General features: G+C 49.5%; 2 long non-coding RNA genes across 2 annotated transcripts; both read left to right on the forward strand.

Moving 5' to 3' along the window:
- The first annotated feature begins 696 nt into the window (after window positions 1–696).
- LOC132652415 (uncharacterized) lies at window positions 697–4696 on the forward strand. Its single transcript, XR_009589962.1, has 3 exons — window positions 697–896; window positions 3069–3147; window positions 4317–4696. It is a non-coding gene; the product is annotated as an uncharacterized LOC132652415 (long non-coding RNA).
- An 88-nt stretch (window positions 4697–4784) lies between these two features.
- LOC132652416 (uncharacterized) lies at window positions 4785–12199 on the forward strand. Its single transcript, XR_009589965.1, has 3 exons — window positions 4785–5390; window positions 5853–5985; window positions 11967–12199. It is a non-coding gene; the product is annotated as an uncharacterized LOC132652416 (long non-coding RNA).
- The last annotated feature ends 908 nt before the right edge of the window (window positions 12200–13107 follow it).

A 13107-nucleotide genomic window follows, 5' to 3' on the forward strand; every position in this document is an offset into this window, starting at 1 on the left:
TTGATTCAGCTACCAAATAGTTTTGTGGCATTGGAAGTGTTCCCTGTTTTCTTGGGCCTTTGCCTGCCCAACAATCTGCCATGAGGCCACATCATGAGCTCTGAAGCTAGTCTCTACCAGACCTGAAACCCCTGAGTGGCTCTCAATTTTCTCAACATTTTCCTCAAATAACACTGGGTGCGTCATTCAAGTAACTCTCAACTCACGCACAGACTCCTCCTTTTAAGAAGTCTTTCCATGTCTACATTTTAATGGCCTCTTCAAACCAAAACACCCTTCAAAAACCAAAAGAGGGGGCTGTGGAGATAACTCAGTTAGGAAAATGCTTGCCATGCATACATGAGGACCTGGGCTGGATTAACAACACACATTGGAAAGTAGGGCTTATTGGGACAGCTTTATAATCTCAGCTTTGAAGAGGTGGAGACTAGCAGATTCTTGGGGCTTACTAGCCAAACACACCAGCACCAGAACAATAAGAGACTCTACCTCTCAAAAAAACAAAACAAAACAAAAAATTAGAGTGATGGGCTACACAGAGAAAGAAGAAAGTACATTAGAGGTTGTCCTGTGGCACATGCATGCACTCACATGTGTGTGCACGCGCACACACACACACACACACACACACTCATAGAGAGAAAGCAGAAGAAAAACAGTGCTGAATCACCCTGACTCTAGAATAAACATCTAATGGCTACTGGGCCTCTTTGGGGACCAAGTGGATGCTGTGGAGATGAAATGCCACCAGCCAGGCGCTGGAATTCCAGTTCACAAAGCCATCAGCTCTCAAGGGTCATCTTGTAGAAGAAAGAACTGTGGATTCTGAAGAGGCCCCAGGCAGAAAGGTTAGGGCCTCAAAGGTCGGCTTCCTCTCCTCTGCTCTCAAATCTGGGGTAAGTCCTGCCATTAATATTTTAAGCAACTAATTTGACATTTTTCCATTTAATTAACTCACATACATATGAGAACAGTGTTTTGAGAATAGCATGACATTTAAACAAAGTCATTTAAGATTTCCCATTCCTGGTGGCTTGCTTCTTTTTTTCTTAGCTCCTTTTCCCACTGCTTTTACCCCATTTCTGTTTGGTGTTCTTTATTTTCAAGCTGGTTTATTAGCTCAGAGAAATGACCAAAGTTCTCTAAACAAAACATCCTACAACTCTCAACCTAGGTGACGTGGGTGGGCCTGTAGCCCTCGGGGAGTCTTTTCAACCGGAGCCTGTTCTTTTCTTTCCTCTTTGCAAAAGGGTTTCTATCCCAGCAGGCCCATGTCACCAACTAATGTTTTCCTGTTGCCAACCCAACTCAGGGTGGGCGTGGGGGTAGGGCGGGAATGAAAAACATTTATCAAAGCAAGCCTTGCCACCTAGGAAGGCAGGGGTCTTCTAATGGGGGAGGCAGTGGCTCCCAGACAGTTTTCTTTTTCAATGACAAATAATTGCTGTCAGATCGTCAAATGATTAAGAAATAAAGGAACGTAGATAAATGGTGTGCATCCGTGAGGATGTATGGGGAGCGGGGGGGGGGGGGGGAAGCTTGCTCAGTGTTCCGTAATTGAAAAATTGCGCCCTAATTAGATCCCACCCCGGAGAATTCATGAGTTCTGTGCGCCATCCCACAGCCCGCCAAGTCACAGGGCCCAAAGCCATTAAAGTTTAGTGCTGGCTGCAAGCGGACATCGCTGTCTCCAGATGTGCTCACTCAGACTCCTCAGCGAGCCCAGGCCTCAGACTTTCATCTGCCAAAGTGGCTCGAACACTGTCTTATCAGCGACTTTGTCTACTCCCCCATCCCCCGCTTCTCTGATGTGGGCCAGCCCAGCAAGGCTCACACAGAACACGGAGCTGTCCTGCCCTGTACCAGTGGGGGAGAATGGGGGCTGTGAAGATGGGTCAGCCTCTAAAGCACTGGTCCTGCAAGCACGAGAACATGGATTTGGGTCCTTCCATCTCAGCAGCAGTGAGACGAGGGGCGGAGTCAGCTGACCCCTGGAGCATCCCTGACCATCCAGCTTAGCTACCTGATGATGTTCCCGGCCTAGGAGACACCTCTGTCCTAAACAAAAGAAGGAAGATACCCAAAGTTGCTGAGGTCATCCTCTGACCCTAGCATGCACACACATGTGAACCTACCACACACATACATGCACACACACATCCCATCACAAACCCAGGCACAGGACCCTAGAGAAATGGCATGTCTCTGTGTGCCCTACAGTCAGAACATTGTCCTGGGATGTCGGTTAGACTGGAGGAGGAAGAGCACTATTTGACAGGTGGGGGTACCTGGGCCTGAAGGCAAGACCTATAATTCCGGCTACTCAGGAGGCAGAGGGAGCAGGATCTCTCAAGGTCAGGCTCCTCTTGCCTGGAAAATCCAGAAGCCAGCAAGGGCAACTTAGAAGTAACTTAGTTACAAAAGAAGAGTTACAAGAGGGGCCAGCTGGAATGTAGCTCTGTGGTAGGCCAGCTCTGCGCTTACAGAGGACGCTGGGTTTGAGCAGTATCAGGAAGAGGAGGAAAGGTGAGGTCCCCGTTCTGGTCCTTTCCCAGCTTCACAACCTCTTCAGCCCTATGATGTTGGGACAGTGACCTGGTCCCTCTGTGAGGAGTGCTTCCTTGGTGAAACGCAGATAACGTGTTGGGTATCATGGCACATATCTGTAACCCTAGTACTTCAGAGGCTGAGGCAGAAAGATGCAGAGGTGAGGGTCAGCCTGGACTACATAATGAGATCTGGTCTCAGAAAAAATAAAGGAGACATTAAGACTCATATTTTAGGAATAAATGACAGTTGGAGGACACTCTGTGGGAAGGGATGCACCACTGTTGCTGACAGTACCCCTTTAGCTTTGCAGCGAACACGGGATGATGACCTTGCATGTGCACATACGCTGTTACAGTGAGGATGGTGGAGAGAATGAATTAAACCTGTGTAAAGTATCTTGTACCAAGTTGGTGTCCAATTAATGTTTAATTTCAATTGAATCATCCATAATATGTTTGTTCATCCATTTAATCCATCAGCTAGTAGCACTGAACGACTGTTCCTTGTCTTTGGCACAGGACACGGAAAAGTTGCAGACTTGACTTGCACCCACAGGAGCTTACATCCTAGAAGGCAGGATAAACAAAATATAGATAGGTAAGCACGTATGTTGTAAAAAATCAGTTCTAAAAATATTATCCAGAAAACAAATATAAAGTGTTAGCTGAGTGATAAGCTGGAAGTGAAGGCCTAGGGGCTAGGAAAGACGCAAGCATGTGGGGACTTACCAGGAAAATCATCCTCTGTAGATGCTACCAGAACCTAGGAGAAAGAACGGAGGCCAGACAATAGTCAGAACAAGTTCCTCTGTCAAAACAAACAGCCCCAAATCTCTGTGAGTTAAAACAGTAAGGCTCCATTGAGCTATTGGCCAGATAAACGGTGACTGATTTCTTGCCCAGTATCCAAACCCGAGCTACAGCTGGTGAGATGGCTCAGCAGCTACATGTGATTGCAACAAAACTGAGTTCAGTTCCTGGGAGCCACAAGATGGATCCCTGAAAGCTGTCCTCTAACCTCCACATGCTGTACTTGTGACTTCGAATGAGGTTCTGAGGAGTTGGTCCTCAACCTGTAGGTTGTGACCCTTTTGGGGATCAAATGGCTCTTTCACAGGGGGTTGCAGATCAAATATTTACATAACGATGCGTAACAGTAGCAAAATTACAGTTATGAAGTAGCAACAGAAATAACTTTACGGCTGGGCATCAAACAAACATGAGCTATATTAAAGGGTTGCAGCATGAGGAAGGTTGACAGCCACTGCTCTGAGGAAAGCCACCTTTACCAACAATATGAAGGGCCAAGTAGAGCACAAACTTTGGGTTATGTTTCCATCATGGTGCCCCCTGGACAGTAGCACGAGTTACGGGAGACGCCTGGTGTCCCCTGTTCCCTGTAGCTTCATCAGGAGCTACACCTATGTCTGCAAGTTTTCTGCAGTTTCTAAGAGCCATGTCACGTACTCTCTTTCCATTTCACAGTTGATAGAGTCAAAGCCCAAAGAAAGAGGTTTGCTTGAGATGGCTCAGGCTAGTGGCTCGGCTGTCTGACTCAGGCTTGGGCACCTTGCCACTTGCTCTAGCCCAGAGCAAAGCTGGACGACATCAGAGCAGGGAGGGGAAGGTGTGGTTGACCTGTCAGCTGCAACCTTCAGCCCATTACATTTAAAGAGCTGCCTCAGCGAGACGCCTAATTAGCTGATTGTAGCCCAGTTTCCTTCCTCTGGTTATTGATGTCTCTTCTCCCTTCTCTTCCTGGTGCAGGCCCTTGCTCATCCTAATGTGATCAATTACTCACAGGAATAAATTATGCACGTGGCCTACAGTCTATTAGGTAATCGCTGGTGGGCCTGCTGAAGGAACCAAGCAGGGGAGACGCTCGTTGTCTAGAGCAGAGGCCAGTGGAAGGGACTTCTGGGGGTCCAGGGTGGAGAAACCAGAAGCAAGAAAAGTCCCAGACCTCCAAGCAAAGGCTGAAGCTGGAGGCAGGTGGGGATGGGGAGGAAAGGGTAGACTCTCAAGCCAAACTTGAAACCTGTTTGAGGGGCATGTGTAGCTCTGCTCTGCTGCTTGCCTTTTTCCTGGACAGAGGACACTCCCTCTCTAGCTCCCATCACTGGTTTTCCCTCTGGAGGAGGCCCCTGCTCCTCCAGACTGCTTGTAAAAAAAATCACACCTCACAGCAGTAGTCCTCCTGTAGTCAAGATTCTGAGCCAGGAGGTCTGAGGAGCTTCCAGGCACGGTCATAGGGAACAAGGGTCTGGAGTTTAGCTGGGGTTGAGCAAAGCAGCCAGCCAGCTGTGTTTCCTGGTAGGTTCTTGTCTTACAAGGACATTTTTTTTGTGTGTGTGTCCTTGTTTGCATGATCTGATTAGAAAAGTCTGAATTTCATTCAGGTTGACCTTGGGCAGAACAGGCCCGTAGAGGCCACTCTGGGTAAAAAGCAGAAGTGCCCGCAACCTGGGCCCTGCTCTCCTTTGCTCTCTGTTGCTGTGCTGAGACACTCTGAGCCCTTGGGGAAGAAAGGGTTTATTTGGCTTGAACTTCCAGTTCACAATCCATCCTTGAGGGACCCTGAAGTAGAAGTCTTGGAGGAACACTCCTTATTGGCTCACCCTTTGGCTTACTCTATACTTCTTTTATTACGGAGCCCGGCACCGCCTGCTCGGGCTGGTGCTGCCCACGGTGGGCGGGGTCCTCCTGCACCATCCTCCATCAAGACAGTCCCTCCCAGACATGGACGCAATCTGGTCAAGGCGGTTCTTCCACGGGGCTTCCTTCTTCCTGGATGGCTCCAGGTCCCGTCAAGCTGACAATAAAAATGAACAGCCCTACAAGGTAACCTGAATTGGGGGAAAGCCTAGCTCCTCTGCTTTCATTTTGTGTGGGTGTCTCTTTTATTTTGCAGACGCCTGATGGATTCTGCATAGACACATCAATCACTCGGGGAGTGTCTGGCTACCTATCTCTTCCCCCTTTCAAGGCTGGAAACACAAAGATAGCTCATTGTCCTAAACCTGCAGTCACCTTAGATTTCAGGAATGGCCAGTCAGTCCTTGCAGGATCTATGACCCACAAGATGAAATCTATAATGAAAAAGGCACACCTTGCAGCTGATCTGGGTGGCACAAACCAGATCATATTCTCTATTCATGATACCACCTTGAAAGACCACACCTTGATTCAGACTGATTAATTATGCACACCTCTTCCCCCCTCCCAGTTCCTCCTCTGCTTAAACCCAAAGTTCACATGAGTGTCCTCAGGACACTGTTGATAAAATCTTCCTCTGCTTTTCAGTATTACACTTGTTAAGGTATTCAGACCCGTGGCTGCACCTGGCCTTCCAGGCCTGTGAGAACCGGGATTTCCGTGCTGGGGCTTCAGTTACATGCCGGTCACCTTCTTTCCAGTGTCTCTTCAGTATTCTCTGGTGAGTTCTATAAGACTTCGAATCTTTTCATTCCCTTGGAGGCTCTGTGCAAACTGCAGTCTTCAGCCACAAACCTGGTAGAGCTCTCTATCCACTTGGCACAAGAGGGCCCGAGATAAAAATCATGACACGTCCCCCCTCCTCCCCCCCAAAAATCATTGGTGCTAAACATGAAGGGGAAACTTTACAATGGGAATTAATAAAATTTTAATGAAATGTCTCCCAAACAAAATCTTCCATCAGCCTCATTAACGGTTTCACTTAGTATCCGTAAAATTTTCATTACGTTTCAGAACGATGTGCAGGTTAGATTTTCTCACTTTGCAAGAATTCCTGAGCCCTCCTGATAATTGCTGAAAAATCAAAGCCAAGTCTACTTCAAATAAATTACTTGTAGCCAAAGAATTTCAAAAGCAAAGTTATAAAAATAAGTCATAATTTTTCACAGGGAAAAAAAAAACGATTTAATCTGTTTGATGTGTGTGCGGCTGAGTCTCTAAGCATGCTGGGATCCAGAGCGGGTCTGAAAGCAGTCTTGATGTCTGGCCTAGGGAAAGCGTATGTTAGCTTCCTCCTGAGTGAATGGGTGGGGAAAAAAAAAAGGCAATCTAAGTGATAGTGAAAAGTGTAAAGGTGGGAGGGAGGGAAGAAAAACAGACAGGAGAAATATGGAAAACATGAGCCAAAGTTTCAAGGCAACAAAAAGCAATCTTAGTAACAAAGCCAAGGCCTCCCCACTGACAGAAACAGACGACATCGCCCCCTTCTGGTTGGAGGAGTCCAATGCTAGCTACACAGCTCCCACACTCAGAAGATCAAAGCCCATTGGAATTGCCTCAAAGAGAGAAATCAGTGGTCCCTGAGGATCAAGACCCTGCCTCTTCCCCAGTCAGGAGTTGGAAGGGGAGCTTTGTAACTGGCTCTACGTCAGACATCCTGACATCGGTTTAATCCCATCTTGAACCTATTTCTACCTTTTTTTTCTAAACCACATCTTGTCTAACCCATTCCATATGTTTCTCTCTCTGATGGAAAAATAGGCTTTACTTTCATTTCAAAAGGCATCATTGAAAAATCGGGGGGACATGACTTTGTTCTAAGACAAGCAATACTCGGGGAGCTCTTCTGAGGAAGTAATCAGAAATAAATGGGAAGACTTACATACAAGATGTCCACTGTGGCATTATTTACAACAGCAAAGAACCAGAGGCAGCTAAAATGCTCCGAAACAAGGAGATGGTTAAATACATCACCACCAACCCACACGAGAGACGTTTATTCAGCCATTAGCATGCACAGTTTTGAAATGTTCATTTATAGAGTAGGCAGCCATTAGGGAGTTCTTCCTAGGTAACATGCCACCATACCCTGTTGGAGAAAGCACTTTGTTACCCCCTCCAGCTGATGCACAAAGAAACTGAGGTTCCCAGACTAACTAGTACCCAGTGGCCATCTGTTAGAGTGAGGCTGGTCCTCCAGGTTTACAGGGATGTGGGGGGAAAGGGAGGGAGAGCTCTTTTCTAGACCCACTGCAAAGCTGTAGCAAAGGAGGGTGGGTCTGAGTCCCAAGGGATGATGACGTCTTGTTTTATTGGCTATGGCAAGGATCGTTCTCAGGGGATATAAGAACCAAGTAAAATCCTAGCGAGGCCTCTTGGGGGTGGGAGTCAAAAAGCAGTGGTCATTATCTTGGATACGTCACAGCTGTCCACTGAAAACCACAAAGCTAGGAGAGGCCCACCTGAGGCTTTGTAGAGCCGCGCCGTGATGAAAACGGAGCACTGCTGTCTCTTTAAAGCCTGTGGGCCACGTCTCTCCTTGTTCCATTGTTGCTCCATTATGCAGGTGGGAAAACTGAGGCTCGGGGAAGTCAAGCATTGACCTGAGATACTGACTAAGCAGGCCCAGAGGCCGTGTGCATGGCTACTGTGCGGCAGCCTCTGCCCTAGGAGGTGGCCACCACTTGGAAATGGGCCCGTGTTCACTCCCCGTGTGATGCCTTCTCGTATTCTTCAGCTACAGTGGGTTCCTCTACCATTTCAGGAATGCAGTCTCTGTGAGAATGAGCACAGCGTCTCCTGGGTGTTCGAGAACCTCTGGAAGCCCATTTTCAGGCAGCATGTGAGCCAAAAAATTAGACGGCCTCCTCCCATTGGGGGAAAATGGCCGAACAATGGGGGTTCCTCATGCGGGTGCTGTGCGAAGTGTGAAGGAACCAAAAAGAGCAACCCTAGACCCCAAAACTCCTTCCCCCCAACACAAGGCTTGACTGCTCTTCATGGGTTGATCCTTGGCCTCAGGAGCCCTGGTGTGTGTGTGTGTGTGTGTGTGTGTGTGTGTGTGTGTGTGTGTGTGTGCTGTGTACATTTGTTGGGCGAGTGGTCATAAGTACATGTGCTCATTTTTGTTTGTGCATCTAGAGGCCAAAGGTGAACCTTGGGTGCCATTCCTTGGGATGTTCTTTGAGACGGGACCTCTCACTGCCCTAGAACTTGCCTGGTAGGCTAGGCTAGGCTGGCCAATGGGCCCCGGGATCTACCTGCCTCTGCTTCCTCAGTGTTAGCGACTGAAGCACACCCCACTCTAACCAACCTCTGCGGTTCTTCATGTGGGTTCTGAGCACCAAACTCAGGTTCTCATGTTTGTGTGACAAACACTTTCCCAAAGCAACCTTGGCCCCATTACAGGGCAGAACCTGGACCCAGCCATGGCAGCCATGGACCTGCCACGCCATGCTGAGCTCCAGCCACAACTTTTCCCCTCCTTCCTTGGATACAGTCTAAAGACACTGCGGTTTTCCTGAGGTTTCCTTTAACCACCACTTTCCTTCCAGGAACCAGTAAGTGCAGGAACCTGTGAGTTCTGCCTCGAGTGTGGGCTCTCTCCCTCATGCCCTTGGGTCACACACATGACTCACGGTCAGGGTTTACACAGAAAAGACAATCTTAGGGGACATCCCCTCCTCTGAGGAGCCACACTGTCTAAAGACTACCCTCCCATGGCTGCCAAACCAAAGAGGGAGTGGGAGGTGGAGCGGGGTCTCTCCCTGCAGGAGCCCATCTATTGCTTCACATAGCCAGTCAGACTCTCCTGGGACTCTTCAGACAGGCTGTCTCCCTCCCCTATTCCTACAGAGGAGGTCAGGAGCAGGAAGACACTTGCAGACCCACAGTCACTCCTCCTTTAAAACCAGAGTTAGCCAGGAAGTGCAGGGCACAAGGAAAGAGGAACAGAGCACAGAGGGAGGGGAGCAGAGCCACCAGCCCTGACTTTGCCTGACTTTGCGGTTCCTCCTCCTCATTCCTCAGAGGTATGGCCCAATCAGTCACCCTGGGGTTTTGTGAAAGATTGCCCTAAGGTCATTGCAAAAGCAAAAGAGCTGTTCCTGGAAGCCCAGGGATCCCAGTGAGGAAAACTATAAACGTGCAGGCCTGATGAGGCCTCTCCTGCAAGCGTGGATATGACCCCTGGCCTCTGCCTCTCAAAGGGAAGAGGGAGACGAGGGCAGGGGAGCACAGCTTGTGCCGGGGAAGAGTGCCCAGTGGCATCCCCCAGCTTTGGCATCATCTGGCCTCAGACAACTGTCTTTCCAGCCTGCGTTTCAGGACTCCGCAGCCTGCCTCCACTACACCCACTACGGTAGCAGCAGCCTAGTCTGTCCTCACCCCCTCTCCCTCAGCCCTACTGGAGTTTCTAGTTCCTCATGACTCCCTGTGTGCAGTGCAGTTCTTCAGTCCAGCACCCACAGCCACCAGCACTTCTAGCCTCATCACTCCCTCCTGCATTTCCTGTCAGTCAGAGCAGCCTGGCCAACTTCCCCTCATCTCTCTGCTTGCTCAAACCTCTGAGCTTTCCAGGCTGAAGGACAGGCTTCCCAGCTGTACTTCTCTCTCTCCCAGCCTATCAGAACTCAGGAGGGACCAAGTGCTTTCTCATCCCCCAGCACCTCTGGTGTGAACTGGCTTCAAGCTACTTACTCACTCTGCTGCTTTCCTTCCTTCCCCCTTTCTCTTGGATTTTCTTCTTTTCTCTTTCTTTCCTTTGTGTCTTCTCTCTCCATCCCCCCTCTCTCTTCTCCCACTGTTCTTATCTTCCTTCCTCCCTTCCTTCTTTGGATTTGAGTTTCAGGTTCTTTGCTCCTATTTTAGAGACAACAAAACCAAGGCTGAGAGAGGTTAACAGTGACCCCAAATCATAGAGCTAGGCCGTGCCAGCACCTGGGTGAAAAGCCAGGATTGTCTTCTTCAAGCTCTCTGCCTCCACCCCGACAATCTTCTGTCCCACTCGGTAACCAATTCCAGCTCTGCCTGGGCCCTGCTCCATGCTGATGCTACCATGAGTTCATTTTAAACATTCATGTCAGTGAGAATCTCTCCCTGTTCTGAGTTCCCCCAAACTCTTAATCTTTACTGTGGGATCCAGAAGTGGAATTCAGACTCCCATTGTTTTCCAGTGTTTTCTGTGGAGAAAGCTCTCCTCAAAAGGATACACGTTCTGTGACCCTACACGTGCCTTTCCACCTGTCACCTTCCTGAGGGACCTTGTTCCTTATTCATGATGCCTCCTGCTGACTGTTCACTGCCTTCTTACTTTGTGTCCATTGGACATGTGTGCTTCTCTGCAGGAGCAATGGCTGCCATGTTAGGCTGCATCTCTATTCAGTAACCCCTGTCTCTCCCCTCAAAGGCAGTGACTGTATTAGCCAGCTCTGGCCCAGAGCATGGCTTACAGTAGGGGCTTAATGAGGGCATATGGAAGAAAAAAAGATGGAGGCAAAGGGGAGGGGCAAGGAAGAAGGAAGAGCATGCCACTCTGCAAGAAGCCTGCGGTGCCAGGAGCAGGCATGACCCCCGCTAGCCTGCATTTCTTCCTTTCCTTTTCTCACACAGGGACGGACTCAGGCAAGCACCCTGCCCAAGCATTCCCTCCTAGCCCTCTTTCTTCACTTTCTGTTAGAGACAAGAGCCCACAGAGTTGCCTAGGCTAGGCTTGCTAACTTGCTAACTTGCTCTATGTCCCAGACAGACCTTGTACTGACATTCCCCCAGCCCCAGCTTCTGGGGTAGGTAGGAATAGCATTCTGTGCCACTGGAGCCAACCAGCTATCACTTTCTTACCAAATTATGTTCCCTAAGTTTCTTCACACTTGTGCTGATATTGAAAAGGCGCCTTTACCTGCACAGAGATACTTTATGCTCATAACCATCATGGGAGCCATTTTGGTGTTCTTTACTTGAAAAGTCTGCGAACAGCTGCCATTAAGCCCAAGCTCTACCTTACAGTTGGCCTCACCTGCCAGGAAACATACTTCTAGATAACCTACGGATCAATTAAAATACTTAAGTAAAATCTTCAGAATGTCAAGAGGGTCTGAGAACATGGCTTGGTTGGTAAAGAGCTCACGATGCAAGCTCAGGACCCGAGTTTGATCCCCAGAACCCACGAAAAAGCCAGGCTTAGCAACAGGCTCTTGCCATCCCAGTAATGGGGAGGCCGACACAGGAGGAGCCTGGGCTTGAGGCTGGCCAGCCTACCTGAATCAGCGAGCTTCAGTAAGAGATCCGGGTAAAGATAAAACAGAAAGGCTGAAGCGATGGCTCCAGCTCTGAGCGCTTACTGCTCTTGCAAAGGACCTGCGTTTGCGCCCCAGCGCCCACATTAAGTGGCTCACAACTGCCTGTAACTGCAGCTCCTGGGGGCCAACACTCTCTTCTGACCTCTTCAGGCACCTGCATGCACGTGTGCACATACAAACACTCAGGCGAACACACGCATGTAATAAAATAAAGCTAAAAAATGAAAATAAGGTGGAGAGCAAAAAGACATTTGACGTGTTTCTCTGGCCTACACACACACACACACACACACACACACACACCTCTATATTTGCATGCACACATATAAACACACACACACATATACATATACAAAACCATAAAGAAACTCATAAAAAGAGGATTTTTTTTTTCTGAAACCTAAAGGACCCTGAGAAAAGCTGACCTCAAGAAAAACTACAGCCTGAAAAAACCCCGTGGTTAAGGAAGAAAAGTGAAACAAGCAAATGGAAAACGACAAAATGGGAATTCATCGATCGCTAAAATTAATACCAGTAAATGAGAGAAAGGGAAAAAAAATTAAGTAGACAAGTGAAGTCTTTGAAACCGGAAGTGGTCAGAGGCCCCGTGGTGGTGGGAGGGAGAAGGCCTTAGTTTCCGCCCGTGAGTGAAGATCTTCCACCAGACTCCGTGGGTTGCACGCAGCGCCCCGGGCCCGGGGTCTCCTGAGCCCTGCTTGCTGGCTTCGCTCTCTGACCACGGAGCCTCTACCCTGCAGAGCAAGGACACAGTCAGTGCGGAGTCCAGGATCTCTGTGCCCAGACTCTGGCCTGGCAACCTAGCTCTTCCCTAGGAAAGGAGGCCCTCCACGCCCCACCCCCACTCCGCCCCACCCCCACTCCGCCCCTCATCTGGGCTTATTAAGCAAACAAGTCGGTTCTGGCCTTTTCAGCAATGAAAACTGCTGTGGTTTTGTTTTCTCCCTGTTGCTGGGAGTCAAGAGGAAGTCTGCGGTTAGACATCTTCGGGTAGAGACATACACAAAGCCAGCGGCTAGTAATGAGCGCCTGGGACTCGGCCGGCCGGTGGGCTAAGAGCGGGGTGCGGAGGTGCCCAGGGAGCGCCGTCCTCCACCGGCTCAGCCTCCGGACCTGCGTGGCCGCCCCTTACTGCACCTCTTTCCCATTCTTTTCCCTTCCACGCCTCAGCCTTCCGCTCCCAACTCTTCAGCATCCGTCCCCGTACTGGTATACGGCTGTGGTTGCCACCCCACCCCCTCCCAGGCCTCGCTTTCCAGCCCATTAAGACCCTAGATTTGTTGGGGGCAGCAGTGTGTCCTGTCAGAAACACTGGCTTGTCCAGCCTCTGTACCACAGGGTGAGTGCCTGATTGCACATTTTATTCCCAAGCACCTAGTGCCGTCCCTGCTTTCTCTAGCCTCACACTTGGATGAAAGCCGGACAGGACGACCCTGCGTTGGGTTTTTAGGTAGCTTGTGTGGCTATGGGCCGGCCTGGAGCAGTGGGAACAGGGACGTGGCACGCTAAATCGCTTCGCCCCGCCCCTT

Source organism: Meriones unguiculatus, chromosome 1 (genome assembly GCF_030254825.1).
Source record: "Meriones unguiculatus strain TT.TT164.6M chromosome 1, Bangor_MerUng_6.1, whole genome shotgun sequence".
NCBI classification, from domain to species: domain Eukaryota; kingdom Metazoa; phylum Chordata; class Mammalia; order Rodentia; family Muridae; genus Meriones; species Meriones unguiculatus.